We start from the raw sequence: 12048 nt of genomic DNA on the forward strand, positions 1-12048 counted from the left end.
TGACACTGACTGGAGAGCAGATCCTCACTGGGACCAAATGAATGCCCTTTCATGGCATCAAAATTTGGAGTCAAGGCTGTAAATGGACAATGTGGTCCCAACAGGCCCAATTCCTGTTTCTCCATATAGGTGCAAGCATAGAGACCTGGGGTGACATTCTCATCCCAGCTCCAGCCCCGTCATACTTGATAGCAGGGCAGGAATGGTGTAAAGGGGCTTTAATAACTCTGGATCTGGCAGGTGGAGAATTCCCCTGATGCAGGAAGTAAAGATGCTGTTGCTGTCCTCTCAGGACTCCTTTTCAAGCTATGATGAGGGTGGGGTTGGGGGAAAGGCTGCTGTAACAGTCTTGAAAGGGGAGAAGAGGTTTGCACTGCCAGTTTTGACTGGTCAGCATAAGTTTCATGGTGGGATTTTTTCCAAAGCCAATACTTTTCAGCTTGGACATTTCATTTCTCAAAATGACAACTTTCAAACATGAAAACAAAAAGTTCCATAAACTTTCCACAGAAATGTTCAAACCCTGAGTCCCAGATCTGTCTCTACATCATAAAATAAACACAGTGGGGAATTTTTTGACCAGGCATTGGGCATTTGTGCATCCATGCTTTTGGACCTTCCTTTCTAGAGACATCAGTGCCTGTCTCTTACACCTTCAAACACAAAAGCCAAAAGAAACAGACCACTGGAAGGAGGGGGCTCCTAGGCCTTGAACCTAAGCACTGCCTGATGGATCCAACGTATCATTTCCTACCATATCAGTTTCCAAAGTGCATTTAGCTGCTGTCTCTATTTGAATGGCTTTAAACTGACCCATGATATCATCAGGAATTATTCTTTTGAATGGCTCCAGGGTAAGTCTCACAGCTGAGGTAACAAACATTCTATATACGTTCTTCCTGGGGGGACTCTGAGACATTCAAGAGTCTGGTTTGTTTATGAGGTTTCCTGTTGCCCACCAGGATAGGGGGTCTCTGCCTCAGGCTGTCTCAGCTTTGCAGACCAGCCTCTATGTGCATCCCTTACCCTTACAAAGATTCAGACATAGAGAAAGGGATAACAATTTAATCTGGTTTTAGTGAAAAAACAGATTGACAGAGCCAGAAGAGTACCCAGAAGTCACCTACTACAGGGCAGGCCCAACAAAGAAAATAACAGAACACCACTAGCTGTCACCTTCAGCCCCCAACTAAAAACTCTCCAACGCATCATCAAAGATTTACAACCTATCCTGAAAAATGATCCCTCACTCTCACAGATCTTGGGAGACAGACCAGTCCTCGCTTACAGACAGCCCCCCAACCTGAAGCAAATACTCTCCAGCAACCACACAACAAACACACTAACCCAGGAACCTATCCTTGCAACAAAGCCCGATGCCAACTCTGTCCATATATTTATTCAAGTGACACCATCATAGGACCTCATCACATTAGCCATGACATCAGGCGCTCGTTCACCTGCACATCTACCAATGTGATACATGCCATCATGTGCCAGCAATGCCCGTCTGCCATGTTCATTGGCCAAACCGGACAGTCTCTACGCAAAAGAATAAATGGACACAAATCTGACATCAGGAATCATAACATTCAAAAACCGGTAGAAGAACACTTCAACCTCTCTGGCCACTCAGTGAAAGATTTAAGGGTGGCACTTTTGCAACAGAAAAGCTTCAAAAACAGACTCCAATGAGAAACTGCTGAGCTTGACTTAATATGCAAACTAGATACCATTAACTTGGGTTTGAATAGAGACTGGGAGTGGCTGGGTCATTACACATAATGAATCTATTTCCCTACAGTTAAGTATCCTCATACCTTCTTGTCAACTGTCTAAATGGGCCATCTTGATTATCACTACAAAAGTTTTTTTCTCCTGCTGATAATAGTTCATCTTAACTAAGTAGCCTCTCACAGTTTATATTGTAACTTCCACCTTCTCTGTATGTGTACATATATATCTTCTTCCTATGTGTTCCATTCTATGCATCCGATGAAGTGGGCTTATGCTCGAATATATTTGTTAGTCTCTAAGGTGCCCCAAGTACTCCTGTTCTTTTTTCTGGTTTTTGGAGATGGCTGCCCTGGCACCCTGCAGTCTTGGATGTGTCTGAGGTCTGCAGGTTTTTTTTATTTCAGATGTATCCATCTGGGGGTCTGCGTATGTCCAAACTGCCCCGTCTCTGTGTCAAATTCCTTTTTTGCAACACTTGAGCACAGACTGCAAAAAGCTGCTTTAATATCCCTTCTAAAAAGCAGCGACCAGCTGCCTCTACCCTTTGTGGGCTTTCTTACAATCTGCGATGCTGATACAGATGATTATCACAGGTCCCAGGTGCCACATGGGAGGAATGACATACTGTCTGAAGTGACCTTAGATGGGAAGGTGGGCTTAAGAGACACAGGGAATTTTGAAATGGGGAGCTTGGTCTGGAAACAGCAGCTTGCAATTGGAAGGAGTTTTTAATTGTATCACGCTTGGGGTTATTTATCAAATAAACTATTTGATTATTATTATTTTAACCCATCTTATTTTCAAACACTGTTATTAACTCTTAAATGCTCATGGTAATTGGTCAACTTTTCATAATGTATGGAAATAATATGCAAATATTTATAGATTTATTAATAGATTTTTAAGGCTATATGGACCATTAGATTATCTAGTCTGACCTCAGTATAGATAACATATAATGTATATATTTCATTAGATAGTTATTTTAAGTAATCCTCTTTTATTACCTATTTGTGAATTTGTGAAGTGCTTTGAAATCCTTAGTGAAGAAAGTAGCTATACTATGTAAACATATTAGTATTTATCATATCAAATGTACATAGATAATAGTCTATGTAATGGTCTCTGTGTGTATATAATGTGTTCTGCAATTTCCACGGTATGCATCCGATGAAGTGAGCTGCAGCTCACGAAAGCTCATGCTCAAATAAATTGGTTAGTCTTTAAGGTGCCACAAGTACTCCTTTTCTTTTTATAGATAATAGTATAGATCAACAAAGGCACAGTTTATGATTAAATAGTTCATTAATAAAATCCTGGATTCTTCATGCACTTATGCAAATACTTCTATTTAGTTTAAATTTTAAGTACTTTAAATGTAAACACTTAAATTGTTAGATACAAAATGTTTTTACTCTTTCTCCTCTAGGTGTCAGCAGTTCAGAGGTAGCTCTGAGAATATAAGAAATATAACTGACAAATTTTCTTTCCTTTCTTTTCCTTTTTATTCTTGACTTCTGTAACCTTTCTGCCAAGTAGAGCCAGCAGCAGCCAGGGTCGGGTTCAATAACTAGTGGTTCCTTTCCACGGATACACCACAGAACCTGCTCGAGCCCACACCCAGTGACCTGGGAAAATTATGTATCAACCCTGGGCACCTCTTAGAGGCAATACTTCCTCATTCGCAAGCACAGTCTGAGTGTAGAAAAGAAACTTTTAATTAAAGGAGGGAAGTAACTTGATGTTAATTTGGGAAAACACTGCAAACAGGGTTCATAAACATAAACCATGAATAAAAGACCCACCCCCATGTAGGCTGGGCAGTGTGCTTTTCCCCTCAGGTTCTAAGTCCAGCAACCCAAAAGTCTCTTTCACTTGCCCGACCCTTCTCTTTACCCCACTCACAGTTGCTGTCCTTGGTCAGTGCAGACCCCGAGTTCAGAGGTGCATCTGCAGAGTTCATGTCCCCCCCATGATGGGGTAAAGAGGTACCTTACTTGCTCCACTGCTCAGGCACTTGCTCACCACCCCTCTCTGCTGGCCATCCTGCTGGCCACTCATCGGCCACTCCTTCTGCCCACCTACTCGCTGCTCTCATCGTGCCTCTCCGCTGCTGCCCCTCTGCTCACAGTTCTTGCTGCAGCTCTCCACCAGCTGCCCTGCTGACCGCTCTGCTGCACCAGCCACTCATTCACCAACTGATTGTCAGTCGCCTTCTGCTGCCACCATCCTCTCTGCTGTGACCTCTGCACATCAGTATCTTCATAATTTTCAGCTCTTTGCAGGCTGGGCAGAAACATTGCCACATCTCAGGTGACTTCAGCTCTCAGTGATTTTTAGCTCTTAGCAGGCAGGGCAGGAACACAATCCTACCACAACTGGTTTCAGCTTTGATTGGGCATTTAACATAACAAAGAGGCTCCTAATGAAGCCTATTTAGCTCTATTCTTTAAACACTGGGGAGGAACAGGTTAAACTAGTCTAGGAAGGACCCTTGCTGCTGTGCAGCCACCTGGTTACAGATACTTGTCCCCACCCCTCTTACTTTCACAGGGCTCTGACATTCGAGCCCCTGCTTAACAAGGTTCTTTCAACTGCGGATGGTCCCCCTCATTTGGGACAGGTTAAGCGCAGTCCTGCTTTCCTGTATTCCTACAATAATTACAACACTGGTAACCATATTTCACTACCCCTGCATTCAGTACTAAGGTCATTTGCACCCAACACCAGCCAGAGTTGATTCTTTGACATAGCTGTAAAATGATGAATATGTAAACAAAGCAGGGCAAGATATATTTACATAAATACACCCATAGTCTCTTCCCCTCCCAGCTAGCTGTCAGAGAAGCATTCGTTCAGACCCTGCTTACACTTCTATTCTTATTTTCGTCTGAAACATAGATACCAATTGGGCTTGGTAGTTGCTATGAAAAGACATAGACTCTGATCTTGCAAACACTTATTCATATAACTATGCACAATGAGACTACTCCCATGAAGTTACTCACATGCATAAGTGTTTGCAGGATTGGGGCTTAAGTTATTTATTCAGAAATGAATCTAATTCTTCAAATTGTCTCTTCATGCCCATGGCCTGAGTAAACAGGTGGCACGTGGTGAGAAATAAAAACAGATTGTGAAGAATGGAACCAGTTTCCTAAGCCACTGACTCAGGCATCGCCCTTCTGCGGTTGTTATTCTAGCCTACAGAATTGGCAACCCTTCTGCCCTCTTTATTTAGGCCTGTGGACCCTGACTCATCCCCCCAATTTCCTCTGCACTAGCCTGTTGGGTTCTGCCAGGGCTCACACAGAGGTGTGTTCATCTGTGCATCCCATTCCCTTCACAGCTGCACTGTGGGATATAAATAGCAAGCAGAGCTGCCTTTTGTTACTGAATATGTTTCTACCTCCATTCTGACTAAAATCTGTAATGACATCTTGGCACAATATTATGGTTCAGTGCTACTTTCCAATCACAGATTCATTAATAGATATGATCAGCCCAGTGGATGAATGGAAACTATTCCTACTGTCAGTGGTAGGAGAAAAATGATTAGCATTTTTTTTTCCAGGATCGTTTGCAGTTTTTTCCATTACATGAAATAATACTTTGCCATTCAATAGTGTTATACATCTGAGGCTCTCAAAACACTTTTCGTACGTTAATTAAGCTCCACATCATCCCTAGGAGGTAGTTAAATATTATGCTCATTTTACAGATTATAAAATGAACTACAGAAAAATGAAGTCACTTGTCCAAGGTCACACAATGAGTTAGTGACAAAGCCTGCAGTAGAACACAGGACTCCTACTGTGAAGCCCCTTGCTCTCATCACTAGACAATATTTCCCATTAACCTGGGAACTTTCATTACTTTAAATAGCAGGCTTTAAAATCCAATGGAACTGTAAACCCTCAGAGTGATCTTTCCATTTGAAACTGATCTTTTTCAAAGATGCTGAGTAAACGAGTCAATTTCTTTCATATTCTCCTTGTGCAACAGCTTATGTCTTTTTAGTTGAGTAAAAAAAAATCTGAGGCCTAAATTCAGGCCAACACATTTGAACATTTGTTCCTTATTGGTTATTGATCACTGGGGTCCTGGTAATAACACTCAGTAATGATACCCTGGTGAGATTTTTTTCCAGAAGGTATGGGTTTTTTTTCTGTATGGTTCCCCAGTAATTTTGGACATAACAGCAGATGAAATACCATCAGAAATGTCCTACCTCTCTAACTTATATCTCTAGTTATTGTTCCCAAATAGGCAGCTTTAGGACATAGCTGTAGCTATTAGTCCTCTCTTGTGATTTTTCCAGTGGATGATTTATGTTCCCAAATGGGTTGGTGTAGGCTTAGCTGTGATTATTAATTCTCTTTTTTGATTTTTCCAGTTTCCAATGTGATGTAATAGTTCAGAGGAGAGTCAATGATTGTAGCAGTGAGATGTATAGAAAGCACTTGCCTGAGAAACAGAATACAAAAAAATGGAGTGAAAAATTTGACTAACTAGGTTGTATTATTAGCTACTGATATCAGTTCTCCATCTGACCAGACTCATTACTGCTTATGTTAGTTTGATAATGCTTGTATTTACTATATATTCTTGCAGAAGTATTTCTACAACAAATCTATACATTGCCTAAGTTTTTCCAAGGCAATATGACATTTGTACATATCCATTGTTTCCATAAGTGAAATGTAACATGATTGTTTAACGTACTACCTGTAATGATTAGTGAACATATATTTAGCTTGGTTAATTACAGTTCATTAGTTACTTTGTATTTGTAACATAATCTGTAAAAAATCAAATGCACATTTCAAATGACATCAAGAAGATATTCTCCCTCATTTTAAAATGCCTGCAACCCTACAATTTTGACCTGTGCTCTTTTCATAAATTCATTGATTTTAAGGCCAGAAGGGACCATTAGATCATCTAGACTGGGTCTGGTAAATGAAATTACTGTAGCTTAAAACTAGGGTAATGGAGTGTTGAATCAAATCCAGTCAAATCCCAGTTTTGGTGACTTTGTTTAGCTTTCCTAAATCCTTTTGGCAGTTTCAGTCAGATAGTCTTTTTTGGACCCAGCTGTCAAGAGAGCTGGATATAAACCTGGTTCTGACAATGGCTTGCTGTGTGACCTGGAACCAACACATTAAGTTTATCAGAGTTTTCCTATTGACTTCAGAGGGAGAGAGTAGGGTGAGACCTTTAACCTCACTGAACCTTATTTTGCACAGCTGTGAAACATGCAAATGACTGATATGTTGGGGGTGTGAGGTCTAATTAAATAATTGTTTGTAAAGTGCTAGATAAATGAAATATTATTAAGGCCAGTCAGTGGCAGGATGGGATTAGGATTTTCTAGCTTCCTGGTTTCTGGCCCTATCTTTATAGGTCTGTAGGTTTTTTAGATCTTTGGGTTCTTGGGTACATTAATGTTCTTATATAGTGTTCGTGGCTGTACTATATAAGCACCTCCTATAGTTATAAAGTGTACAGATAAAGATACATTTCTCTGTTTCTTCTCTCCAGTCAGCAAAAACTGGACATTGTCCACCATCCATTTAACTTTTGTGAAGCACCATCCTCCATCCTTAAATTTCATCAATCCCACCTGAAAATTCACCTTCCCCTTCCTGATTGAAATTTTGCACTGAAGATGCTTCTTTGAGTTTTTTGCATGTTGCCCTGTGAAAAACGTCAATCTCCTTAAGTGTCAAATGAAAAATCTGAATTTTGTGAGTGCTGGAAATATGCACAGTGAACAAGACAAAAAATTGGCCTGGATATATCAACATATTTTCACCAGTTTCACTTAGCCTTAGCAAGAATCCCTGATAAATCTGAAACAGGACTGTGAGTTGAAAGAGGAAACCCAATAGGATATTTCAGTTTGAAATTTTTCTCCTGAAGTCCAGCAGTGGCATTGCTCTGTAACAGCTAGTTGCTGAGCTATCATGTGTTGACACAACATGTCTTGAAGCCCTCTGTGATCCCAAGGACAGCCATAAAAACATGCAAGTGAGGGTGTTAACTTGTTAAATTACAGGCTGTCTCACTCAGTGTGAGAGGCTTGAAAGGAATATGAGAACTGAAATCTTTATCCTTTCCCCTCTACCACAGATGGCCACTAGTTTGTGATTGCATGGTTGCTGCTGATACTTTTAAAAACAGCATTTGAATAAATAAATAAAAAATATAAGATTTAAAGACATAGTGTAGTCTTGTTGTCATGAGACCATAAGAACCTAAGAATGTTCATACTGCGTTAGACTAATGGTCCATCTAGCTCAGTATCCTGTCTTCCAACAGCGGCCAATGCCACATGCTTCAAAGGGAATGAACACAGCTGGGCAATCCACCCGCTGTCATTTAGTCCCAGCATCTGTCAGGCAGATTTTTATCATAACCCTCCTTAGTTGTCTCTTTTCTAGGCTGGACAGTCCCAATCTTTTTAATCTCTCCTCATATGGAAGCTGTTCCAAGCCCTTTCGTCATTTTTGTTGCCCTTCTCTATATCTTTCCATTTCTAATATAGCTTTTTGGGGATGGAGAGACCTGAACGCATGCAGTATTCAAGGTGTGAGCATGCCAGGGCTTTATAAAGTGGAATTATGATATTTACTGTCTTATTATCTAGCCCTTTCCTAATGGTTCCTAACATTCTGTTCGCTGTTTTGACTGCTGCTGCACACTGAGTGGATGTTTTCAGAGAACTGTCCACAATGACCCCAAGCTCTCTTTCTTGAGTGGTAACAACTTGTTTAGATTCCCTTTTTTATTGGTGGAATTATGTTGATGTGCACTACTTCGCATTTATCAACACTGAATTTCATCTGCCATTTTGTTGCCCAGTCTCCCAGTTTTGCGAGGTCCCTTTGAACCCAGTCTGCTTTGGACTTAACTATCTTGAGTAAGTTTATATTGTCTGCAAACTTTGCCACCTCTCTGTTTATCCCTTTTCCAGATCATTGGTAAATATGTTGAACAGCATTAGTCCCAGTATAGATCTTTGAGGGACACCACTATTTACCTCTCTCCATTCTAAAAACTCACCATTTATTTCTCCCCTTTGTCTCCTGTCTTTTTACCAGTTACTGGTCAATGAGCGGATCTTCCCTCTTATCCCATGACTCCTTACTTTGCTTAAGAGCCTTTAGTAAGGGATCTCATCAGAGACTTTCTGAAAGTCTAAGTACATTATATCCACTTGATTGCCCTTGCCTTGCCCTGCCCTTGCCTCTCACCACCTCTTTTACTCTGTTGTTTGGCCATGGTAGCCCTTTTTTTGGGTCCTCTTACTATTTTTTTTTCCATTTGGGGGGTATACGTTTAAGTTGAGCCTTTATTATGATGTTTTAAAAAAGTTTCCATGCAGCCTGCAGGCATTTCACTCTTGTGAATTTTTCCTTTTAATTTCCATTTTACTAGCTTCCTCATTTTGTTTCATTCCCCTTTCTGAAGTTAAATGCTACTGTGCTGGGCTTCTTTGGTATTTTCCCCCTCAGAAGGATGTTAAATTTAATGACATTACGGTTGCTATTACTGAGTTGTTCAGCTAAGTTCACTTCTTGGACCAGGTCCTGTGCTCCAGTGAGGACTAAATCAAGAATTGTCTCTCCCCTTGTGGGTTCCAGGCCAGCTACTCCAAGAAGCAGTCATTAAAGGTGTCTAGTAACTTTATCTCTAAATCCCACCCAGAGTGATGTGTCCAGTCAATATGGAGGTGGTTGAAATCCCTATTATTGTTGAGTTTTCTATTTTTGTGGCCTCTCTAATCTCCCTGAGCATTTCACGGTCACCATCACCGTTCTGGTCAGGTGGTCGGTAGTAGATTCCTATTGCTATATTCTTATTATTCATGCATGGAGTTTCTATCCATAGAAATGGATAGAACTCTGTGATACAGTTTGATTCATTTAAGATTTTTTACAATACTTGACTCTGGGCTTTCTTTCACATATAGTGCAACGCCTCAACCAGCACAACCTACTGTCATTCCTATATATGTTGTACCCTGGTATTACCATGTCCCATTGATTATCATAATTCCACCAAGATTCAATGACGTGCTGTGATGCCTATTATATCAATATCCTCATTTAATACCAGGCACTCAGATTCACTCATCTTAGTATTTAGACTTCTAACATTTGTCTGACTACAGAACTGAAATGTTGCCAACCCTGATGAGTCTTATGATGTTTCATGGTTTTTCTCAAAGCCCCAACTCCTGGAGTCATGTGATAACATGAGAATCACAGCTTTCCTCAGGGTGGGGTGAAGAGAATTTCTACTTCTCGCTGTCATGGAGAAAAGAGTGAAATTGTGACCCACATGTGACATAAAGGCTCAGAAACCCAAAGGCAAAGAAAGAGATCCCAAAATGTATTATTACTGTTTAAAATCTCAGAATTGTTAAAACAATCTCATGATTTTTGGGAGGGGGGGGCTAAATCTTGATTCTTGCATGCTTGGGATGGTTGGTATGAGGACTGAGATCCAGGAACTCATGCACTGCTATCCTAGTTCTGACACTAACTCACTGTGTGACCTTGAGCTTCTGATTTAACCCCTCTGTGTCAGTGATGTTCTGTCAGTATTTTAACCAGGGACATGCACAGCAATACTCTGTGATCAATTTGTCTCCATGGTGGAAATGCTCACAGAGAGGTGAGGAGGAACTGGGGAAATGTATCCTTTTATTTTTCCATTGAACTTTCCTATAACTAAAGCCAAAGCAGGAGGCACCACCATTTGGCAAACAAACTTCTCAATAGCTGCAATGTGTTGGAAATGTTGACACTTGGATCTCAAAAATAAAATACAGAGTATATTGATGGTACGGTGTAGTGTTCAGCCAAGAAAGGGGTAAGATGAAGACCTTGTAGAAGGAATGTCCTTTTATGGGACTTTTTTTCATAAATATCTGTGATTAAAAACAACCTGGCCCATTCCAAAAGTAGAATAAACTGCACTTTAGATATATTTTGTTGAGCCCGTGGGATACGTCATTTTGCCAAGGAAGGGTAGTGGTAACCAGAGTGGGGCTGAGATCCATAAGAGGTGGTGGAATCGTTCCACTCATTCTTTTATTTTAGTGACAGGATTTTCACAAGGCCTCCCGGGAGCCCTAGCTAGCTCCCTCCAGCACATCAGTGCTCTGTTTCTCAGCTGCCACATTTGAAACGACACGACTAAGTCTTGTTGGACACCTCATGAGAGAGTTGAGAGGATTCATTTGATGACATATGTAAAACACCTGTATAAATGCTTAGTGCCATTCTATAATAGGAGGAAGAAAAGGCAATGACAAGGTAAATTCTGGGCCTTCAGCCTTGGAATCTCAATCTTGTGAAGTGCTAAGTGATCTCAGTGCCCACTGAAACCAATGGGTTTTCAGAGTGCTCAAAGCCTTAAAGGATTGGGTCCTGCCAGTATTTCTTTGAATTTCTGCCAATTCTACTTACCGCTAGAAGGCTTTTAGGAAAGAAATACAATATATTTTTCTGCTAAACAAACTTGATGATATTGAGCAGTGGGTGATAGAATCAAATACTATTCCACTGTACTTTAGAGTTAAAACCCAGGATATTTGTAGTATAAAAATAAATCTCTCAGCATAAAGGAATGAAGCTTATATATTTTATACTTATTGCACTGTAAGCGTTTTTTTCCCAGAAGGCTCTCTAGCTAGTTAATTGATACTCTTTGGCTACTTTACAGGAAATAATCTTAGGGAGCAGTGGCAATCAAAAGGGAAATTCTTATTTTAACACGGTGACATGCTGTGACAGATATATTCCAAACATGTTGAATGCTTCACTGTCGCAAAACATTGTAAAATGCTTCTTGCTCTTGCAATATGGGAAAATTAGACATCAGATACTAGTCAGGAATGGAGTGGAGTATGAATGAGGCCAATTTGACCCTTCACCAAAAACACAACCCGCACCTGAATGGAAACACTTTTGAAGTTTAGAAGAGTTTAATGAATGGGATCTGGACGTGGTGTAGAAAACTCTAACCCATTTTTCTCTCTAAATGTTCTTTTGCAAAGGCCACTCTAGTGTAATTTGTGCAACAACCAAAAAAGTTTTACCACCTCGCAACAGAAATGTAAGTGCAGCGCTACTATGCATCTATCCAACAGGGTCACCTGGTGCTTTTTTCTCTTTGATTGTGTATCCCACACACCTCCCGGGTGCGGTGTTCTGTCCCATCTAGTGGCACCAAGACCACTTAGAGAGAGAGAGAGAGAGAGAGAGAGAGATTAATGAGTTTGCTCTACAGCCTTAG

Source organism: Caretta caretta, chromosome 2 (assembly GCF_965140235.1).
Source record: "Caretta caretta isolate rCarCar2 chromosome 2, rCarCar1.hap1, whole genome shotgun sequence".
NCBI lineage: Eukaryota > Metazoa > Chordata > Testudines > Cheloniidae > Caretta > Caretta caretta.